This window comes from Lutra lutra, chromosome 3, assembly GCF_902655055.1.
Source record: "Lutra lutra chromosome 3, mLutLut1.2, whole genome shotgun sequence".
Lineage (NCBI taxonomy): Eukaryota > Metazoa > Chordata > Mammalia > Carnivora > Mustelidae > Lutra > Lutra lutra.
Genome location: NC_062280.1, coordinates 165,136,732 through 165,161,348, shown reverse-complemented (window position 1 = coordinate 165,161,348; position 24,617 = coordinate 165,136,732). Strand labels below are relative to the sequence as shown.

The 24,617-nt window shown below is 36.0% G+C and overlaps 1 long non-coding RNA gene across 1 annotated transcript; it reads right to left on the bottom strand.

Annotated features, from left to right (window-relative positions):
* Positions 1-1,979: 1,979 nt before the first annotated feature.
* On the bottom strand, positions 1,980-18,176 carry LOC125095849 (uncharacterized). Its single transcript, XR_007125969.1, has 5 exons — positions 18,069-18,176; positions 15,550-15,684; positions 8,872-8,961; positions 7,824-7,937; positions 1,980-2,182 (listed from the first exon to the last, which is right to left on the bottom strand). It is a non-coding gene; the product is annotated as an uncharacterized LOC125095849 (long non-coding RNA).
* Positions 18,177-24,617: the final 6,441 nt, after the last annotated feature.

Below are 24,617 nucleotides of genomic sequence, written 5' to 3'. Positions count from 1 at the left end.
CTTAAACCATGATGTATTTAGAATGCTTAAAATTTCCAATGGATGGAATTTTATTGATTTATAATTCAGCATAACTTAATCACACATAGACTCATTGTTTGATGTTGATATAAACTTTCTGAGCTAGTACATGCTTTTTAATTTTTTGTAAATAATTCATATGTGCTTAGGAGAATGTGAATTTTCTTATTACTACTATACACAGAGATCATAGTTTCTAATATGTCAATCTTGTTAATTGTTATATCCAGACCTTCTAATACTGATATTTACGTGTTTAATCCATCCAGTAATGACAAGGTGTATGAAAATTTCTACTACAATTCTAAAGTTTTCATTTCCCTTTAGCTAAATTTTTTGCTTTACATATTTTAAATTCATGTTATTAGGTCCATATTTTAATAATTTTAATTATTTCAATTCCTCATCAATTAGAAGTCATTATACAATTATACAATGACTCTTTTAGTACCACAGTAATGTATATGCCTAAAGTCTATTATGTCTCAAGTTCAATTAGCTAAAGTACCTGCCTAATATCTATTTCCCAAGCTTTTACTTTCATCCTTTCTGTATCTTTTTTTTTTTAAGATTTTATTTATTTATTTGACACAGAGAGAGAGATCACAAGTAGGCAGAGAGGCAGGCAAGAGAGAGGGGGGAAGCAGGCTCCCTGCTGAGCAGGGAGCCCAATGCGGGGCTCGATCCCAGGACCCTGGGATCATGACCTGAGCCAAAGGCAGAGGCTTTAATCCACTGAGCCACCCAGGCGCCCATCCTTTCTGTATCTTAATGTCTGATTTTATCTTTAGTAAATAGTTTGTTGCTGAATGTAATTTTGGAGATCCAACCTGATAATATCTAGCTTTAAGTATTGATGTGTAGAATTTTGTCCTTATTATGATTTACAATATGTTTGTATTTATGTCCTGTTTTTATTTCTGCTTTCTACCTGTCTTACATTTTTTGCTCCTCTTTTTTCTTTCTCTTGCCTTATTTGGACTGTTTAGGTTTTTAAATTTATTTTTCTCCTCTACTGCTTTAAAAGTTATAGTTCTATTCTTTTAATGCTTCTCTTTAATTTTTTTATTGTATTCAGTTAGCCAGCATATAGTACCTCATAAGTTTTTGTCGCAGTGTTCAATGATTCATTAGTTGCATATAGCACCCAGTGCTCATCCCAACACATGCCCTCCTTAATACCCATTACCTGGTCTTTAAATTTTAAACATGCATGCTTTATTGGAATTCTAAAGCTAATCAAATATCTTTCTTCTGGAGACCTTGAAGTATATACGTAAAGGGATTTAAAGAGAGACAGGAATTTGTGGAAGGACAGTTTCTTGGTATACAATGAAAGAGTTTGTTAGGCCACTCTCATTAGAAATAGTGTTCCCGGGCCTGAGGGATGGGAGAGAGAGAGATCCCTGTGGTTCTTTAAGTTTCTGAGACCTAGTGCCTGTTAGGATGCAGCAATCTCTTGCCCCCCCGGCCCCCGTCACCCTCATCCCCACCCCCAGTGGAGTGGCAGCATGATCACCTAGGCTGAGAAAATCATAGAGAGGCTCATAAAAGATTTTCATCTCCCACATAGACATGAAATCAGCAGAGACTCTAAAACTGAGGGAGAAGTGAGGACAGAAGGAAAAGGTATCTGAGTGGTAATTTAATTGGGTCTATGGCTGACACCTCCCTCTCAAGAATTGGTATTGCCTAAGATAAGGCTTCAGAATGGGGAAACAGAATGACTTTCAGAGTCATGGAAGTGAAGTTTCTTTTAAAGCAAAAGAAATGGTAATTTGGGGTCAAAAAGAAATATTAACAATTAAAAAACCTGCAATTCTTACATGTCTGAATTTATGAATCAAGACTATTATATATAACAAAAATAAATTATTTTTTTAGGGTAAAAGAGATTATGAAAATTGAGAGAGTGATGTACATTTTACCAAACTAAACATTTGTTTAATTATGTACAAATATGTTTAATAAAACATATTTTCCCTCTGAAAATAAAGGAAAAGTACATTAGAGTTCATGTAGTTTAATACTCATGTTTTGGTAGAGGGATGGTGATCCTCAGGGTGCTGGGAGATTTGCTTCTGTTTAACCAGAAGGTGGAAGATGAGACTGGACTGAAGTGTCTTGATTCCAAGTTCAGTGCTCTTCCCACAGCCCTCTACTGCACCTAAAAATGGAGAGTGGAGGGACATTGAAAATGGTAACACTTCTTGGTAGTGGAAAGGCACATAAAGAGCAGAGTACCCCCCAGAATGCCCTTGCGATTAATTATTTGCTAAACCCAACAAGCTGACTAGTGAGAACCATTAGATAGTAAATACTTCAGAAACAAGATTGCACTGCATCATCTAACAGCTGCTGAGAGTAAATATGTAGCTGTAGTTGTTCTTTGTTTTCTAAATACTGTAGGCAAATGGAGAACAATTCTGTAAACCATTGTGATAAACAAAGGCTCTAGGAAGTTACACCAAAAGTTTCTGTTTATTTTGAAGTGTTTACTGTGTTCTGTGTGTATACTAGGCTACTTTACCATTGAGATGGCAAACAACTATGTTTTATGCCACCGTGTGAGAGCCTGAGAGAAAGGATTATTAGCCTATAAGTCATTCTATTTCAAAATTCTTAAGAAGTCCAAACATCATTTGACATTAACAGAAGTTAGAAACATAAAATTGTGGAAGGTGGGCAAGTCTACAATAGGCAGAAATAATGTTTTTAAAAAATGTTAGTCGTCTTTGGTAATAAATAAGCTGGAGGGATAAGTTGAAGGGCCAGGAAACAGATGTTTGTGCTAATGTAGACATCCTGATGGTATCTATCAAACCATGATATAGTACTTATTAAGATGTTTAAATACAGAAAGAGATGACAATTGCTTCAACAGGGCAATTTCATATATGTATACTCTGAGCTTCATAAAATATCTATGAAAGAAAAGACTGAAAATTTAATCCAGAATTGAACCAGGAAACTTAAAATATTAAGTCTGGTATTAATTCACTGATGGTGATATTATTAGAAGTAAACATTTCTATGGCCTAAAATATGCTCTAAATGACATATATGCTTTAAATTTGTAGGGCTGTAGTTTGAAAAATTATGTTCAGTACGATGTTCCCAGGACCCTGAAGATGTTTAAAACTATGTCTCAATATAATGTGTTTACTTGGGAATGAAATTAGCCTGATACTTTACAGTGATTGTTAATACAATGAAAATTAAAGCATAAATGTTGCTTGGGTTAATTAGAAAATTTTATGAATTAGAATACCCATTTTTAGTGATGATTTCAGACACACTTTATTTTGTTATATGACTTTTATGTCTCAGAAAATTTTTGTTCTAACAATTGAGACTCATTATTATTATTGAGGAAACTGGATACCTGAGAGATGATTTGGATAATTAATGAAATGTTGAGTTAAGAGATGATTAATTTGTTTAATTAGACTTCTGTCCTTTTTCCCCAAGTTTTTGTAAGTATGTATACTACCTTTTATATTTTTAAGATAATTCATAACCTAAAAATTTTCAAACTATACGAGTTCTAATTTTGACCCCAACATTGATTTGATTTGTCACTGATCTTCGAAGGGTAAATCATTAACTCCATCTAGTAAAACAGCGAACACGGTCTTTCAGGCTGAGTGAATACACTGTGTTTTAAAGGAATTCCCTGGGTGATACGCACTACAAACAATTGCCCTTTTGCTTATCCAGTTTTTGTCTGACCGTTTTCTCATAAAAAGGAACAGTTGGGACTTTATATAGTTCCCCCTTTGTCTTCCAGCATTCCTCTGAGAGCAAAAAGAGAACCTTTTGGCTTTAGACTATTTAATCATTCAATAGCAATCAAATATAAAATCTCTCATCTATTTTATTTTTAAACTGTAGACAAGCCAATTACCTCATAGGGCTTAGTGAAATACATATAATGTGTTTCTTGTAATTTGTTTTTTGTTTGTTTGTTTGTTTAGCGAGAATTTAATTAGTTAGGCTAGATTCATAACTACTCAATCCATTTCAAAGATGTCTAATGCAGTCTCAGGGAAATATCTCAGACAGACCCATTTCATTCGCATTAGTAAAGTTCTCACTCCCTAAACTATTTCTCTTTTTAAACTCAAGGCAGGATTGAGGTTATTGATTGCAAAATAATTTAAAAATCTATCAATCAATCATGATTATTACTAGTTTTCTATAATTTGAGGTGATACATTTAATTTAGAAAACACTGAACACAAATGTATAATAGAGTTACTTGCTAAAGTGTAAAGCACATTATTAATATGGTAATGGTTAAAACAATTCGCTTCTTTTTTTTTTTTTTTTCTCTAACTCACTTGCAACAATATAGACTGTTCTGGGATTCACAGGGTTAGATATCCTTGTGATAAAAAGGGTGCTAAAATTTTGACTTTGACCATGAAATTTGTTCCACTCTTCTAAAGAAACATCACCAACCTGTAAAGGGATTTTAACAACATGTCTTTCAAAGTCAAACAATGCAATTCTTATACAGAGAAGGATGCATTGACTGGTAATGAGGTGTGAGAAGTTTCAAATAGCTTGGTGTGGGACCAAGGTTAATATAATTATGGACCACAAACCCCAAGAAATCATTCACTCTCTTACGTCTGAACTACCAGCCTGCAATAAAAGGTGGTCTTTCAGTCTTTAGTGCACTGATTTAAAATGATCTATTGATCTGGACCAAAGAAAGATGAATATACTGAGGAACGGAGGCCGCCTCCAAGTGATACTGAGCAGAACGGAAGGAATGTAGCTGTGGGATAGGGAATCTTCTTTCTACAAAAGGCTGTGGCAGAAGCTGGGACTTTAAAGAACAATGACAAAGATTGGAAGAGGAATGTCATTCTTGTGGTCCCTGAGAAAATGCATTAAAAGGATGTCAGGAACTACAGAGAAGAATCATACAAGTGAATAAAAGATGGGTTCTTTGCAGTTGGGGACTAAAGCAATAGCCAAAGAGAATCACACAACTTTGGGAACTGTGGAAGCTTTACTTGCTTCTAAAGATTTTTTTTTTTCTTTTTTTAGCCCTGGGCAAATGAAAAAATGTGGCAGGGAAAAAAAAAAGCCCATCAAATCATTCAATCATGAATGTTTTCATGTATGTTCTGATCAAGAAAGAATAATATTGAGATACGTGTTTCTCTGGTCTCTATGTGCCATCCTACTTTTCATTATTCATGGCCACAGATAAGAGCATATGAGCTTTATAGATAATTGCTTTTTACTAATAATATGTTGGAAAGGAGTACATATATATTTTTTATATTACAAATAAGCGAGCTTTAAAAAATAGATGTCTAACTTTTGGAAACTCCTTGTGTTTGAAGTGGAAAATGCGTTTGGTAGTACAATTTTAATTGGTTCTACTTGCATTGATACATGCTGTTTATTATTACATTAATCACATTTTCTGATATTAATATGTTAATATATGTGTCTCTATCACATTTTTCAGTGAGAATTTCCTTAGGTTATAGTGGAAAACTTAACACATTTTCCTCCCTCTAGCATAAAAACAAAAAAATATGCAAGAATATTTGTTCTGCTTAAATATCAGTGTAGATATTGTGCAAACATTTAGGTCAGGATTAATCACATTTATGAGCATATTCAGACACTTTAGAAGTTAGAAATCAAAGCAATATAAATGAAATATTTCCATTTTCTCTCTCACACGCCTCGTCTAGACATGCCTTAACACCCCACAAAGCTTTCCTTCACTCTGTGGCTCCAGGTTTCCTCACTTCTCTCAGCCCCTTGTGGGATACTCTACAAGGAACAGAACAGAGGTGTGTGTGACTCAGCTCATGTTCCTGAGAAAACACTAAGCAAATATGCTTTCGGCTTGGACTCCAAGCTGGTAACTGGAAATTGGGCAAGGAATAATCATAATTTTGAAGGAGTATGTGTAATGTGGTAGGAAGTATATGGCCCTAGACTTCGGAAAACTTGAATATAAATTCTGCTTTTGCCACATATTTAGCTAAGGTTTTGACTTTTTCAAGTCTCTCCTATGCAAAATGGGGATAACAGGATTGATTTTAAGGCGTTATTATGGTCTTTTGTTGTCTGTATTTTTTATTGTATATAATTTAGTGGTATATTTATCAAATATACATATAATATGTGTATATAAGTAATGATATATATTAAGTGAGTATGTAAATATATGTGTATACGTATATACACACATACATTTTAGATACACACACACACAAACACACACACACATGAAGCATACAGCAAAACAGCAACCTAACACTCCACACATCCCCACTTCTAGCTCCCCAAGCAAATCACTTTTAACATTTCCACATGTTTCTTCAGATATTAAACTCCATATTTCCAAATAATGAATTTGTAATGCTTTTTATAGATTTTTTTCAATTTAAAATGATCTGATTTGTAACATGGTAGATGGTGACTTAGCTCTTATCTTCCACTACCTACTATATACTTCCCCTTGCCACAAATGCACTGGATAGTTATCTTTAAAAAATTAATCAACATTCAGTGCTTAGTTTTCATGATTACATAGTATTGTTTGCACTTGAGCCATGGAGTACACAAACAATAAATTAACTCCCATACCACCAAATTTGGGGGGGGGGTTAAAAGTGCCTCATTTTAGACTTTGATGGTATTTTGAAACATTAATAATTCATCCTTTCACTATACAAAGAACTGAAAAAATTCTATTTATATGATAAAACGCATAAGGTATTTATTATTTCCTTGTGTGTCTGTATGTCCGTACATGATGTTTTTCCCTACACCTGCTGGTCTCCATTTATGCTGGCAAGAGCTTGTCCGTTATCTTTCTGGGCATCTCTTTCACTAGGAAATCCCGTTGCCTCTGTCTTAATTGGATCCTTTGTTTCTTCTTGCTTTGTTTCCCTCTTGTTTTAGAGAAATACATCCTCAAGCTTCTTGAAAAGAGTGTACTAGAATTTTGATATCTTGTTTTGAGAACTTATTTGAAAATAATTTTTAATCTCGTATTTGAATGGAAACTTTTCTTTTATTAGAGATAATTCACTGTAGATGTATCAAAGGCATTTTTCCTTTTCTTTTAGTTGCCAGGTTGCTATTAATTGGAACATATATAGTTCCAAACTATATATGTTTTACTTTCCCCAGAAATTTTTATTTTTTTTATCCCACCTACCCACTCCTTAATCATGGAAGTTTTTTGATTCTACTTTTGTTGTTGTCATTGCTGTAGTATTTCTCATGCTCTTCCTTAATATCGATTATTTCCATTATTTCGTCTGGCTACTCAGCGAACCTTTCCAAATTGGAAATCTTGTGCATTAGAATTTTTTTTGATTATTTTTGACGGTATTCCTCCAAACAATTTTTCAGCTGTTTCAAGTATTCCTATCTTTGTGCTTTCTTAAAAAAAATATATATATATCATTTTGGGAAACACACACAAATTGTCTCTTGAAAATTCAATTGAAAATTTCCAAGTATTACTGTGATTATATTTTCTAATTACCAAGAGTCTCTCCTTGAACATATGCTTTTTTTCTTTTTATAATAACTTCTTGTTTATACTTACATCTCTTATATTTCTCAAGACTTTGTAGTTGGTAATGAGTTTTGAACTTCCTGCATTACATTTTTTCCTCAGTTGTTTCTTGTTTATTTTGGTCTTTATCTAAACAGATGGCTACTAGATCATGTGTGAGTGGGATTGTTGAATGACGGGCTTCATGATAAGGACAAGAGGTGGAGAATTTCCCTGGAGAATCTTACATGACCTACCTGTCGAACTTCTCTCTTGGACCTGGCAGCTTCACCAGTTGGAACTCTGAGATTCCTGCCTCCTTGGCATGCTATGTCTTGCTTTTAACATCTAGGTTTCTGGGGATTGACTGGGAATAGGAAGCCAAGATTTCACCATTTGATGAGTATAATTTCCCTTAGCACCTTTGTTTTCAATATCATACCTCACTCTTGGTTTCGACTGTGCCTGGTTTTTCTATAACCTGAGATTCTTTGATTTACTCTCCCCAGGAATCATTCTCCCAGGTAGTCATCTTGCTACTCTAAGTAAGGGAGGACACCTGGTGGACGTTTGTTCACGGATTTGTGACCCCCCCACCATGTTTGATTCAGTCCCTAATCTCTACCTTCACAGACACCTGCTGTTGGCAACAGTCCTGGGCCGTTCAGGATTTTGCAGTGTAAATCACGGTGCAACTTGTTAATGCACCAGCTTTCTTTGTTAGCATCATTACCATTCTTTCACATACTCTCCCACTCTCAGTTTTCCAGAATATTGAAATTTCTTAATTGTTCATGTCTCTTCTATTCTTTTCTGGGTTTGCACATTTACGATTTTAAAATAATCATTTTATTGCTACTTTAGTGGAACTGGAACTTATGTAGTCATTAAGATATTTATTCACTCTGCAAAAATTAACCACAAGAATGCCAGTGAGTTTTATACTCCACTCTTTCTTTTAGTAATAGGACAATTCATTTAAAAAACAATCTAATGGGTTGTAAGAATAAATAAAGAGGGCAATTTCTCCAATTGGATACTATGTTTGTCACCAGCACCCAAGAAAACGTCACTAGATGCCTAGGACTGGAGAACACTGTACTTCACACAAACACGACCATACCATACTGGCTAAGGTTCAGTTCCACACTATAAAAAGCACTTTACCGTGAAGTGTGTAAACCTGGCGATTCACAGACCTGTACCCCTGGGGATAAAAATATATTATATGTTTATAAAATATAAAAAATAAATTTTTTTTTAAAAAAGGCACTTTACCTACTTAAAAGATAAATTATTACCTGGAATTTTTTGAGGGGCTAGAAGGATGGGCTTCCCAAACAGCTCCGATTTCTTGTAATATCACTGCTTCAGTAGGATTAGGGAAGTCCCTGCCTCCAATTTAGGAAACCATTGAATTAGGAAGAGTCAGAAACAATACATGCCAGCAAGCTAGCATTATCCCCCTCACATTCTCTCTTCCCTCCTCACATTCTGAGCAAATGTATTTCATCAGTGGAACTTCAACCATATCTGAAAGCCAATGGCATCAAGGTCTGAGAAATGTACTTGCCAGCCTCCATGGAATCCTCCTGAAAGAGGCAGGAGTGAGTGTTTAAAAAAAAAAAAAAGAAAAAAAGAAAAAGCTAATCTATTATCTAGCTATCCATCTATCTATCTACCCTACGTCTGTGGCAATTAGCTTTGTCCACACGACCATGTAACTTGGATAGTTTAGCTCCATTTTCTTTCCTTTTTATTTTTTTGTATTTTATTTTTTTATTATTATTATTTTTTTCCTTTTTAAATAGAAATAGTTCCAAATGATTGAGTGAGATCTTTGCCCATTTTCATCTACCCAGGCTTTGGAGTGGAGAAATCAGATGCTTAGATTGATTCATGATTTGGATTTACAGAGTGAGTATAAAAGTAGAAAGAGGATGCAATTGAGATGAATAGTAGATAGACTGTAGTCTTTGAAGAGAAAGGAGATCCAGAAAATACTCCTATCATCCTTAAAGGACTTAACTTATTGATCAGTTTATTAGATAAAATCCTTACCTTCAAAGAGTAAAATCCATTTTAGCTAGTATAAGAAGGAAATAATATAATAAAGTTTATTAGAAAATTCACAGACCTCTTTCAGAGCCAGAAAATCAGACTTGAGGGCTACCCTATCAGAAAGACATAAATTATATTGAAGAATGGCTTTAGCAGAAACCCTATCGCGTGGTTTTTGTCGCAGACTCTGCAGACAGCATTGCTGATGGCAGGCACTATGCACTGCTCCTTAAGGCTGTCATTTTGCTGTGGAAAAGCCAGATTCCTTTGCCAGCACACTCAGTGGAATAGATTATAGGCAGCACCGTTCCTTCATGGTGTTTCTGATTTAACAGAGTTTAGGTATCATGAGTAGCCGCAGAGTGTTTGCTTTTTGAATTTGACAAAGCCTGAAACAATTAGGTAGGGAAAATCCAAATGTCCTCCACGATAGGGTTGAAGAGGAGTGATAAGAAATTGATAGGACTAGTAAAACAGAATGTTGACATCAGTGGCTGTGATATTGGAATTTAATATCTAACTGATGTAGCCATTATAGGAAAGGGCAATTTATAATATATAGCAGGCACTAAATGTAGAATAATTAAAGAATGGTAATACATATAAAATGTTCCAAATATATATATAATAAAAAAAATCCTTAAAGGTATGTATGAATAAAAAGCAGTCACTCCAATACAGAAACCAAGATTTAGAAGATTTTTTGTATATGTCACCTAACATATTACAGCAGTTGAGTAGCAGTGGAAAATTAATGGCAAAATGAATTTATTAACAGCTTATCAATAGAATTTTAATAATTGCAGCATAATGGTGACGTAGTTTTGGGCTACTTTGAACCAGACCCGAATTTTTCAAATACTTGATTTTCTTTGCATAATATTTTAGGAGGTATCACACATATATAAGTGATACAAAGTACTGTAGATAGAAAATTGACCTTTGAATATACTTTCTGGAAATTAAATGTATCAGAGATGATTATAAATGTTTTAAAAGTTATAATAAATAACTTTAGTCTAGTATGTACTTCAAATTACTAATATATTTTGAAAAGAAAATAAACTGTCTTCAGAGCAGCAATTTTGATCCAAAACCAGAGTGTCTCTCACTGATTTACATATTCTGGTAGCACAGGTAGTATTAGATAAACTTCATCATGCAAATGTCTCTTTCTAAATAAACAAAACCAACATTTTCTATAAGGCTACACTTCAAACATCACCTAAGATAACTATCACTTTAGGTCTGCTGTTTTTGGAGCATTTTTTATGTTATCTCAATAGAAGCTGTTTATACGAGTGGAGGATTGGCATACGTGCTTGCTGTTGTTCTCTTGTATTTATTTTATTTTAATATTTACAATTTTTTCTAAAGTTATTTTTATGCACTTTGAGATTTGACTGGATCATGTTCTTATTTCATAATAATAAAGAATGTGAGTTAGTAAAAAACAGATTACTGACATATATCTCCTGTATCATAAAGTTTAAAGAAAGGGTTGAAGGTAAATGGCTAGAAAGAGATGAAAGGGTTGGAAAGAGGAAAATAATAAAGATGAAAGGGAGGTAAAGGAAACAATTTTAAGAGAGCTGAAAAAGGAAAAAGCAGAGTTTGATATAAAAAAAAATGGGACATAGAAAGAAGTCAGAAAACAGAAAATTTTCCATGATACTATGAAGGGTCTGTGAAAGAAATTGCACTGGTAGTTTGTTGATGGAAAAGGAAAAGAATAATTTTTCTGAAATAGTTGTACAGTAAATGAATGAGGACTAACCGAGTCTTTAGATAAATGCTATTATGTGGATCAGGGATCATATAGGAAGAATATGAGAATGTAACTGTCATATTGAGTCATATCAACTCAAGGGATCCAGCATAGTTTCTTTGATGTTTTTCAGGAAAACATGCTAGTTGCCCTCCACAGCCGAACCTCAGGGAGTCTGTGATCCCTAACTTCCTTTTGGTAACCCATTATAAACTCGGCTCATGAATTTATCTAAGCCTTTCCTGGACCTATTTATATTTTCAGACTGTATAACCTTTGGGGTAATGACTTGCATATGTTTACTACCAACTGTGTAAAGTACAAAGCATAAATCCCTTTTATCTTTTATGTTACATTGGGCATCCTCTAGTTCTGGTGCTCTTTGATTTGGTGAAAGGAATCCATCTTTACCTTTCCTGATTTGGCAGTTTGAATCCATGCGGGCTCATCTGTAGATTTAAAAAATTGAATCTTCCAAACCTTTTTTCAATATGCTGACATAGACGGAAAAGTTGTGCCACATAATGTAAAGGACTTGAGTTGCATGCATTGAGGAAAATTATCTCATATTTCCAGGTCCCCAAATTATCTATAAAGCAAAGTGCTTGATAACCTTTAAAATTCCTTCCATCTTCCTATCTGACAGTACACTACTACTCTCTCTACCCCACACCCCAGGGACGGCAGTAGGGGGAAGATGTGGAGCAGAGGGACAAAACTGCAGTGCAGATCTTTAGAGTGAATCCACGAGGATTCAAATCCCATTTTCTCCTCTGCTTACTCTATGCCTGGAGCAAGTTGCTTAATTCCACATACCTCAATTTCTTCATCAATAAGTCAGGGATAATAATAGTTTCAACTTCATAAGCTTATATTTGCTTATCAAACAAATGTGTGTGAATGTGTCTGTATAACTTAAAAAGAGCAAAGTCACCTAATAAACCCTGTATAAAAGTTAACATGTGTACACACACATACACACACACACAGGGAGAGAGAGCACACACAACCGCACCTCACTGGACATGTGCCTTTGTACAATACCATTCCATATTGAATCTGGATTTAGCCATGTTACTTGCTCTGACCAATGGGATATCAGGAAAGGAGAACCAAGCCTATTTTGATAAGTGCTTTGGCATGTAGATTACCTTTTTGGAATGTTTTCCTGATCCCACCATGTAAAGACCAGCCTCACCTCCTTGAGCTACATGGAGAGAGAAGTCCAGTCATCCCAGCTGGAGCTCAGATATTACTTGCCTTACTAACTGCAACCACAAGAGTTTGCCCAGATGAGGTCAGCAGAAGGGCTGTCCAGCCATAAAATCATGATACATACAATGATTGCTCTTTAAAATCAGTAAATGTAGGGTGCTTGGCTATACGGTAATATATATCTGATAGTTTGATCTTCTTTGGTTCTTTCTTATGCACTAGTCTTGAGGATTTATGTCAATGACTGAAAACTCACATAATGCTAAACTAATAAAGTCTAATCCCATTCCCTGTTACAAGTATACCCTGTAGATACAAATTTGACAAAGATACGTAATTACATTAATCTGCACATATAAATAATGTCTGATTTTGTGTTTTCAAGGAAAGAGACTCAGAGTCAGGGGTTCGCATGCAGGAAGGTGTTTATTGGGAGGTGTTCTTGAGGTTAATGCATGTGAGGGAGGAAGGAAAGCAGGACTGGGTAGTAGGAGAAGTTAAACTGTGATGTGATCAATGTGGTGTCTCAGCAGAACACACATAGGGAACTACAGCTGTGATGGCCTTTCAGAATTATTCCGAATTTAAGAAAGGGGACCAAGCCTTTGTACCACAACTTTCATCACTCACTGGATGAAGATTACCTTAGGGAAGAGATTTGTAACTTTGGGTGACACAGCTCTTTTTACTAAGGCTTTTTTTTTTCTTTAATTAAATATAGGTCTTATTAGTCAACTATAGTCATAATGTGATCATTATAGATTTCACCTTCTTTATCCCACCAAACGCAAAACAGAGCAGTCTCTTAATCTGATTTTTCTCATGTGGGTCACAGCCCTGGTTTGTCAGCAAAATCACCTTTCTCCGTTTCACAGCTGACAGTGACAGAAATTCACTCTTTCACAGATATAGACATCACCAGCATTGGAGTGATATGCATGGGTTAGTCCAGTTGTTTGGGAGAGGGGACAGATGTCAAATTAAAGCAGAGCCCAGTGCTGCTTGTCTGTGTAATGCTGGTATAATGTGTGCAATGTTCCTGTGAGAGCTGTTTTTCCAATGACATACACGTTTCTCCACAAGCACACCTAATTGTGCGGTACAACATATAGGAATGTCCCAGTGGGACTCAGCTGCTAAAATTCCATGTCACTTTTACCAGTGTAACATAGGTCATAATGGAATTTTTCACCTCATGAAACCCCATAGATGAAGAGCTTTGTCACTACTGTCATCATAATATGATTATCCCAAGAAATTTCTTTTTCTTAATACATCTTTGGCTGAGATCATAGTGTTTGCAGCAAACATACATAACTTCAATCCTTCAGGGGTTCGGTGTCTCACTCTCTTCTACCAAAGACATACGGCTGGTTTCTAATGATGTGTGGAATGATTTGGGCCATGGGGAGTGGAGGAGTCTGGTCATCCCTAACATGATCCAGGTTCAGGTTTCAGAATTTAGGACCTATAGGCAATTTTAATTTCCTTACTGGCCTTACAGTACTTCCAAACACCCCAATGCCAGATCTATGGGGTGCATATCTGATAATCTCCCATTTGGGTTTGATCTAGCAGAAATGAAGCTCTTCCTTCATCACCACAAACTGGGAGTAAATGTGAGCAGTTTTAGCCAATCTAGATACAGCAGCTATCTCCATGGCGGACCAAAGTGTACCATATTGCTTTCTTGGGTTTATTTTTAGGCTCCAAGATAGGCGATAGCTTCATGGTGTCCTTGCTAGACTAAATATCCAATGTGGAAGGCCTGTTAAATTCATTCAGATGTCTCCAGAACCCACCAAAGGACCCAACATAGAGTAGAAGTCAGTGAACAATGAATGAATGAAGAAATAAAATGAATGAATGGATATATGGATGAATGAATGCAACCAGGTGTCTAGGCCATTGACTGCTATCCAGAAAGCACAGATTCAACATTGAAGGCTTCTTGGTCATAGAGGGGCTCCTGCAGATGCCCTTACTATAGTCTTCTCCCTGCATAACAACCTTGGGAGAAGAAATCAGGATTGGAAAACAACTGATGAGTTCATTGAACTCAGTGTTGCCAGAAGAGTTCAAAGGGGCCTTCTCAAATCCCTCCCATTATGCCCAGGACCACTTTTCCAAAAAGCCATGTTTGGGTACTAAAAAATACCTCGAACCTTGGGGAGAGAAGTCTGTACAGCATTACATGGCATTCATTACCCATGATTTGTCATAATATATTGTAATAAAGAAACTCTGTAGGACTGCCATCTATGGAAGTTTCTGAGAGACTAAGAAAAGAGTAAACATAGGCAACTGTATTTTGCATGAGGGCAATGTGATTAAATATCCACTTAAAATACTAGAAATTTAAAAGATGAATATAAAATTTATTTGATCATATACAATAAACTACTATATATTTGTCATTGGGTAAAATAAATACCTTTAGAACAGTAAGAGCATGTAAAAATGATCAAGGCAATCTCTCTGAATTAGGCCATTGTACTGAAGGTGCTTGGAATATAGCTCCTCAGGATGCATATGAAACTTTCCCTTGCCTCTTTGTTTTAATCTTGGGGGAGGGGTGGAAATTCAGTAAAAATGATCCTAACACATAAGAGAATATATTCTTTGGATTAAGCTGATCATAGTAAACATGAACACACACACACACAACACTAAAAATGATGTCTTAACAGAAGAGAAACTGATTTTTTTTTCAAATAAAGTAAATCTAATGTAAATAATCTGGAGCTGGTATGGCAATCCCTATTGTCTCTTTGGCCATTGTTAGTTATGTCCCTCATTGATCTAAGATGGCTGCTGGAGCTTTAAGCATCCCATGTGCATCCCAGTTATTAAGAATAGAATAAGAAGAGGAGAAAGGGCTACATGTTTTTTTGAAGAAATTTACTGAAGTACCAAATCGTTTACAACTTTTTACCTGGAACTTAATCACATGGCCACAGATAGTTTCAAGGAAACTTGTCCAGTTATGCATCTAGCTCAATGTGCAAAGTCTCTTGATGATTGCTGATTCTCTATCAGATCCAGTAGTTCTTTATTGTTTGCTGACTTACTAAACTGAAACAAAACAAAACAAAACAGAACAAAAACAGCTTATCTTCTTGATACACACCCAAAAGAGAAGGAGCAGGGAGAATGGCATAAAAATTCCATTTAGAACAAATGTAGAGTAGAAAACACTGGTATCATTAGCTCATCAAAATGCTGGAATCCGGCTAGTTACAAATAGTGAAGTCCTTTAACCTGGTAATAGAATGCTTGTTCAACGTCTGTTTTCTGGAGAAACTATCCTGCCATGTTGTCTCTGTTCCCTTGTTCCAGACCCTGGCTTCTGAAGGGGTTATTCCTTCCCCATAACCGTCAATGGCTCTTTCTAATCTAGGCAGAGTGTGTGTCTTCATAGAGCCTGTGAAGATTCTAAAGCCCATTTCCTTCCCATAGAGGTTCAGGTATTAAATTTTTAAAGTAACAGACAGCTGTAGTCCAGGTTTATAGTTTCTTTTGGCTTCCAGATCTGGTAGTTTTTAAGCCTGATAATGCCTTGAGACCACTTAAAAGAATAGACTTGGGTGGGAAGACAACATACTTAATCTGATCTTTGCTGCTAGCTGCCTCTCATTGTCTGATAGAGAACTATTAATGGAAGGCCTTTTTAAAAGCTTTGGGGCCCATAATTTATCTCCTGGCAATACTGATTCTTCAGAATAGACTTAAAAGTGCTTCACTTTGGAGCATAGAGAAGTTATCTTCTTTTTTTTTTCTCTTTTTTTCTTTTACTTTACTTTTCTTTTCTTTACTTTTCTTTTCTCTTCCTTTCCTTTCCTTTTCTTTTCTTTTCTTCTTCTTCTACTTTTTTTTTTAATCCTAAAAGTCTCCAAATTTAATGCATTTAGATTGTAGGCCGCAGAAAGAGAACACCTTAACATCTCTGCCTGCAGATAAGCTGGATCAAGTCTAAGTTCATCAATCCTGGAACTTTGTTGAAAACAGTAAAAAGCAGCCAGCACAGACAACATTCTAATTTTCCCACACTTTCCCTTAAGGCCATTTAGTCTGCTTTCCAGACAGCATTTTGTCTGCTTTCCAAAGAAAGGCAGGCAGCAGTTTGACCAAATGTTTTAGCATTGAATTGTAAGTTTTGCCAGGTTCGCAGCCTATAATATCAGTGATGTTAGAGTAACCAGATTGCACCCTAAATGGAGATACTCATGCTAAACCCCATGTCCCTGAATCAAACTTAATGAACGTTCTAGGCTTAATTCTTCCAAATAAGTAAGACCTAGATCAACAAATCAGTGCTTGTCTGTTCAGCCCAAGTTACCCAACCCAGCTCTAGGACTTCCCGTTTACACAAGAAAATAAAGTAAATAATGCTGTTTTAACCAATCAGCAAATGCCCAGGAGAACTTTCTTTTTCCTGTTTTTCTTTTGCCTCTAAAGTCCCTTACCACATACAGTTCTTCAGAGGTCTTTTTTACTGCTAGATTGGATGCTGCTCAATTCATGAACTGCTACATGAAGCCAATAAGATTTTTAAAATTTACTCAGTTGAATTTTACACTTTAATAGAGACACATTTCAGATTCTAATATTTTAATTTTCATGCCCATTTAACAAATTCTATATAAATTAGGATTGTGATAGTCTGACAGTAAGAGACCCAGAAAGTAGTTACTTAAGCATCACATGAATTATTTCTCTCTTAGATATTCTAAGTAGTCCAGGTCTGGTGGGTAAGAACCCATTGCCATCAGGAAGCCTGGTCTCTTTCTCTATTGTGCACCATTCCACTGAATGATACGTATCCTTAAGTTCACTTGAGGGCTCAAAGAGTCTGCTGTAGTTCTGATGATCATGTCTATATGACAAACCACAAGAGGGAAACTATTGAATGGAGCAGAGAAACTGGGAAGCACCCCCCCCATACACATCTTTTTTGTTGTTGTTCCTCTGATTTGAATCATCTTGTTTAATAACTTAACTAATTATTCCATCAATACTTTTTACCATCATTCAGAATATAGTCTTCTGGTTGACTAAGCTCCAAGAGATTTTGGAATTTTGTCTTTTATTCTTGGTAGCAATATGCCCAATTGAAAATTGATTTTTTCCTACTAGGGAAGAAGAAAAGAATGGTGGTTGTGGTAGGCAACTCATAGAGAAAAAATGAGAGATATATTTATTATGAATTCTCTACTACAAAGATACTGCTCTTTTCTTCCCTGACAAACCACTAGGAAATTATTGTTGATACTCTTTCTAGGAGATCAAGGTACTATTGTGTGACTTATCCAAATCAGGATACTTTAACATTGAAAGAGGACAGTATTTATATGCTGGAATAATGGGTATAAACTGGGATCCTTCGGGGTAGATAAAAATACATGAGCACTGATATCCTAGTTATGATCAACCTCAGTACCTCCTGTTACTTACCTTCTCAGTAGCCTATGACTGGGGCTAGAATTACTCTAGCAGTCATAATCATCATCATCAATGTTAGTAGATCAAAGCATGTTCACAGATATCTTGCTTCCTGTTTTCAACAAATTGTTGAAAAAATGAAAAACAAATCCAATAAACAATTTTAGAAAGAAGCTTACTTAATCCAAGAGTTGAACCAATTGCTTAAATACACACTAGTAAAGGGTAAAGCTATCATTTGAATCTAGGTATATCTGGTGACAAGTTTTCCTCTTGATTCACCACATCACATTGTTAAGAACATTTCCTCCTTGGAGAAAGAGGTATCTTTATGAGTTAGTACCATACACACTCATGAGAATATATATGTGCAGGTGTAGTTTGAAATACCTTCAGTCAGTACTAGAGTGGTAATTCAGTAATCATGATGCTTTTCTGGATTATAGTTGACCAAGTGATGTAGTATTTATTTGGGTTTGTCCAGAGTTGGTAAGTTTGTGGACTATTTGCTGTAACACTTTTTCTTCTCTGTTATAACAGACATAGCTACTCGATCTTGACATTTTCTTCCATTTGCCTTAGGCTCATAATCTTTCTTGACACAACATTTCCAATGGTCACTTCAAGAATGGACATAAAGGAAGTGACAGTAAAATTGTGGAAGGCAGCTACTAGTTTTCCTCTTCCTATGGAAACATTGAAAAAAACAAACAGAAACTGTCAGAAGCAAATTTGTCAGAACTCTGGGAAAGAGTCAAAACATTTATAGTAGCTAAGCAAATGCTGAGTCAAGAAAAAGGTAAATTTAAAGAGTTAGGAATGGTTTTTGTTGTTTTTACTTGCCTTTGTCCCACCCTTCACCACAGCTGTGGAGATCTTTGCATTTCTGGGGAGAACCCACTAATTTCAGAGAGAACAAAGCAGAACTATTTGCAAATTATTCTGTACATCTGTTCTAACCTGTCCAAGGTCTGCCCAAAGGATAATGGAAAGTACTTATCTTATCTCTCTGTCACCATGCTGGGAACTCTAGTGGTGGGCAATGCTCAAAAACACTATAAGCCAAATTAACAATGTTCATATGCATGAAGAAAAGGATTTCAGTAAAAACAGAGCACCTGAGGCTCTGGAGCATAAATTGAGGAGTTTCTTTGGGAAATGAGAATACTCAGAAGCAGCATCTACATTGGGGAATTTAGAAAGCCATGCACATGCCATGGCCAAAACACATGCTCAGAGAATACTGGAGAATACTCCAAGTTTTCACTTTGAGCTGATCTATAGGTTCTGTGCAAGCCATTAAGTATGGAATGAGTGACCCAGACCAAAGCCAATATGAAAGGACTGGCTCCTTTTTAATTGCTAGCTCCTAATATTCAAGGATATCTGTGTCAAAACACTAGCTGAATACAAGCTGGGAAGCAGAGATTTTGCTGGCTATTCATGGCAAGGAATGTAGAGTTTATGGGAAAAATTTGATGTCACTGGACAGGGAGACTACTATTGTCTTCAACACCTGAAAAGTCAGCTGAACCTGGGGAAGGCAGAAAATCTGATTTCCAGAGTACCATATTCTAAGTTAAGTGCCCAGTTTTCAATCAACATAAATCAAGGCATAGAAAGAAACAGGAAATGTGTAAAGGGCAAAGTAAATTGACAGAAAATAAAGAAGGTCAGACTTACTAAGTGAAAACTTTAAAACAACTCAAATAGCTAAATAGCTCAAGGAATAGCCCAAATAACTAAAGGAATTCATGGATAAAGAACTACAAGAAATCAGGGAAATGATGTGTGAATAAAATTAGAATATCAATGAAGATATTGAAATTTTAAACATGAAACAAACAAATTCTGGGGCGAAAAAGTACAGTAATTGAAATGAAGAATTCACTAGAGGCATTTGATAACAAATTTGAGCAGGTAGAAGAGTTAACAAATTTATAGATAGAACAGTTGAAATTATTGAGTCAGACACAGAAAGAAAGAGTGATGAACAAAAGTGAATAGAACCTGAGAGACATGTGGGATACCATCAAATGAATCAACGTATATGTTGCAGGAGTACCAAAAGGAAATAAAGCAAAAAAGAATATTTGAAGAAATAATGGTCAAACAGTACCCCCCTAAATTGATGAAAGACATAAATCTACATATCCGTTCAATAAACTATAAGCAGAATAAACTTAGGCAGTCCTCAGGGGGTGGGGGGAAAATTAAAACTGTGTATGCCTACACTTAAAGAAATTAAATCAATAACCTAATTTTATTTTTTAGGAAAGGAGAAAAAAAGAGTGAACTAAATTTAAAGCTAGCAGAAGAAAGAAAATTTTTTAAAAATGTTAGAGTGGAGATAGCTAAAACAGAAACAAGAAAAAAAAATAGAATCAATGAAACCAAAAGTACAAAGATTGTAAGAGAGCACAGTGAACCGATAAATTGGATAAGTAGATAAAATGTACAAATTCCTAAAAAATACAAAACTTACCTAAACTGAATGAAGATGAAAAGAAAATACTGAATCATCAGAAATAGACCCACATGGATATGTTCGATAGATTTTTTTTTTTTTTTTTTTTTTTTTTTTTTAGCTAGACTCTGCACCCAATATGGGGCTTGAACTCCCAACCTGAGATTAAGGGTCACATACTTTATGCTGAGCCAGCCAGGTGCCCCTGTTTGACTGATGTTTAACTAAAGTGTCAAGTTAATTCAAAGGAGAAAGTATAACACTTTAATCCCGTGGTGCTGGAAAAACTGAATATTAACTTGAAAATTCAGCTCTTAATTCACAGCACCCACAAGAAATTAATTAAGAATTGATTATAGAACTAAATAGGAGTCTCAACACCCAAAAAACAAATAATCCAATCAAGAAATGGGCAGAAGACATGAACAGACATTTCTGCAAAGAAGACATCCAGATGGCCAACAGACACATGAAAAAGTGCTCCACATCACTCGGCATCAGGTAAATACAAATCAAAACCACAATGAGATATCACCTCACACCAGTCAGAATGGCTAAAATTAACAAGTCAGGAAATGACAGATGCTGGCGAGGATGCGGAGAAAGGGGAACCCTCCTACACTGTTGGTGGGAATGCAAGCTGGTGCAACCACTCTGGAAAACAGCATGGAGGTTCCTCAAAATGTTGAAAATAGAACTACCCTATGACCCAGCAATTGCACTACTGGGTATTTACCCTAAAGATACAAACGTAGTGATCCGAAGGGGCACGTGCACCTGAATGTTTATAGCAGCAATGTCTACAATAGCCAAACTATGGAAAGAACCTAGATGTCTATCAACAGATGAATGGATAAAGAAGAGGTGGTATATATACACAATGGAATACTATGCAGCCATCAAAAGAAATGAAATCTTGCCATTTGCGACGACATGGATGGAACTAGAGGGTATCATGCTTAGCGAAATAAGTCAATCCGAGAAAGACAACTATCATATGATCTCCCTGATATGAGGGAGAGGAGATGCAACAGGGGGGGTTAAGGGGGTAGGAGAAGAGTAAATGAAACAAGATGGGATTGGGAGGGAGACAAACCATAAGTGACCCTTAATCTCACAAAACAAACTGAGGGTTGCTGGGGGGAGGGGGGTTGGGAGGAAGGGGGTGGGGTTATGGACATTGGGGAGGGTATGTGCTATGGTGAGTGCTGTGAAGTGTGTAAACCTGGCGATTCACAGACCTGTACCCCTGGGGATAAAAATATATTATATGTTTATAAAAAATAAAAAAAAAGAATTAAATAGGAGTTAAAACTAAAACAAAGGAATAAAAAGAACAACAACAACAACAACAAAAACCTTTAGAAGAAAATACAGGAGAAAATCTACAGAATCTTAGAATTTATAAGAATTTTATAATTTAGGGGTGCCTGGGTGGCTCAGTGGGTTAAAGCCTCTGCCTTTGGCTCAGGTCATGATCCCAGGGTCCTGGGATCGAGCCCCGCATCGGTCTCTCTGCTCCGCAGGGAGCCTGCTTCCTCCTCTCTCTCTGCCTGCCTCTCTGCCTACTTGTGATCTCTGTCTAATAAATAAAATCTTTAAAAAAAACCCAAACAAACAAACAAAAAAAAGAATTTGATCTTTACAAATTTTAAGAATTAAAATCATTTTTAATAAAATGCTTTTTAAAGTATCAGTTAATTTATGCAGGTACAAGATTGTGTGCATTTACTGTTGTTGGTTGATGTCGAGAAAAATCTATCTAAATAAGTCAGTGTTTCAGACTCATTTTACATTTTAATAAGGAGTTAGTCCATATTTGCAAGTCCATGAAATGATAAAGGAGAAAGGGAAAAGAAAGTAAAAGTGGCAGTCATTATAATAGTTAGTACAATATATTTTTAAAATAATGAATAACTTGGTGTACATGTGGAGGCAAATAATGTTTTTGAAACATAACATTTATTATCTATGAAGTTAACAAAGAATCAACTTCTCAATACAAATCAGAAAATTTATCATTTTAAAAATAGAGATGATGCAAGTTAGAATAATATGTATATAATATGATGCTTCAAAATTAGAAGAAAATAGAAGGTGGGAGATGGAGAAAAAGGAAAATCTGGAATAAAAACATTTGAGTACATATTTGAATAACAATATAATAATGTTATATCTAGAGTAAATATAATAAGAGATTTGTGCAGGTTTAATATGGCCCCAAATAGAAGAATTTGGAAGTGACAACATCAAATATTTATTACAAATGTCTGAAAACTGAAAATAGAAACATGTGCTTGCCTCAAACATGACACTTAACGTTTTGCAGATTTCCAGATCGGATAATTCTTGGTCAGTGACATGCAACTTTTTAAGATATAGAAAGACAAATTTGGTATGAAATTAGTGAGATGAAGCTTGTGGGTCTCTCACTGACGAAGATGCTTAGCAAGACTTGGAAGTTGTCCTAGCAATGTTTTCATGTGGCCGTTCAATTAAAGAAGAGCCCCAATATTATTTAAGACTTAGGTTAACAATTTGTTAGAAATAGGTATGGGAAGGCTTAGAAAACATGGGCACTGTGAAGGATTTGCAAATGCTTTAGGTTTGTTTTACTTTCTGAGAACAGTGTCCCTCCTCTGTAATCTCAAAGAAATGTTCGTAAATTGGTTTTGCTTTGTTGCAGAGAGTGCACATTTTAAAGGCATTCTTTTCATTTTCCCTGTGTCTAGTCCTGAATCCAAACATTCAATGCCTTCCTGATTTTATGGCCTGGTTTTGTCGACTCTTGTCTCTGGGGTCTCACTGTGATTCTGAAAATGCCGAGTAACTTGGATGCTTGAGATGGAAAAAGCTTTGTTTAAGCTTTATTTAACCTACTCAGCTCACCAGAGTTGGATAGGCATTTCTCAAACACTCTTTTCAATAAACTCAATAAAAAAGGGTTATATAGCCCTCAAGCAATTAATGGTAGCTTATGCCAGCCTGCATAAGAATCAGGGAGAGAACTCTAATATGGCTCTGTCAAGGATTTTTTACACATGCCCCCATCCACTGCTCTAACAAACAGTTGGAAGGCTTGGGTTAATTTCAGTTTAGCTTTCTTTTTGGTTTGTAAGCTTTGCCTGCAAAAATCACTATTCTGCCAATTTCATTCGATTGTCTCTTCTCTAATATTTTTTTCTTGCCATTTCTAATAGCTAGAGCTCATAATTTTTGTGTAATGCAGAAGAAATCTGAGATGTTTCCTACTGTTGCTCAAAACACACTTTCCATGTTTCATTTTTAGTCCTCCAGGGATATGAATTCGGCCATGACATAAGAAAATCAATGGCATGATTTGATATTAATAAGCTTGGTTTTAAAAATTAGCTGGTATTATGGGGCGCCTGGGTGGCTCCGTGGGTTAAGCCACTGCCTTCAGCTTGGGTCGTGGTCTCAGGGTCCTGGGATCGAGTCCCACATAGGGCTCTCTGCTCAACGGGGAACCTGCTTCCCCCTCTCTCTCTGCCTGCCTCTCTGCCTACTTGTGCTCTCTCTCTGTCAAATAAATAAAAAAAAATTAGCTGGTATTAAACTTCATGAAGAATTTAAGAGACGTGCTGGGAAGAACAGGAGCATTCCTTGTATGACTGCTTCAGTGAAGGATCACAGAAGAACCAGGGATTCAGAAGCCTGGATCCTTCCCATGTATAAACCTCTCATATTTTCCTAACCACAGGTTTCTGGCCTCTGCACTTAAACATGTTCTTCAAAAAATGTAGATCAGAATACCCTTGGAGAATCTCTTTAGATCCCGGGGAATGGGTGGTATGGGTATTGGGGGAGGTGGGATTTTAAAGATGAGAGGTTTCGGGGCGCCTGAGTGGCTCAGTGGATTAAAGCCTCTGCATTTGGCTCAGGTCATGATCTCAGGGTCCTGGGATGGAGCCCCACATTGGCTCTCTGCTCAGCAGGAAGCCTGCTTCCCTCCCCCCCTCTCTGTGCCAGCTTCTCTGCCTGCTTGTGATCTCTATCTGTCAAATAAGTGTATAAAACCTTTAAAAAAAAAAAAGATGAGATGTTTCCTCATGGTGAGGGGGAAAAAGGTTATT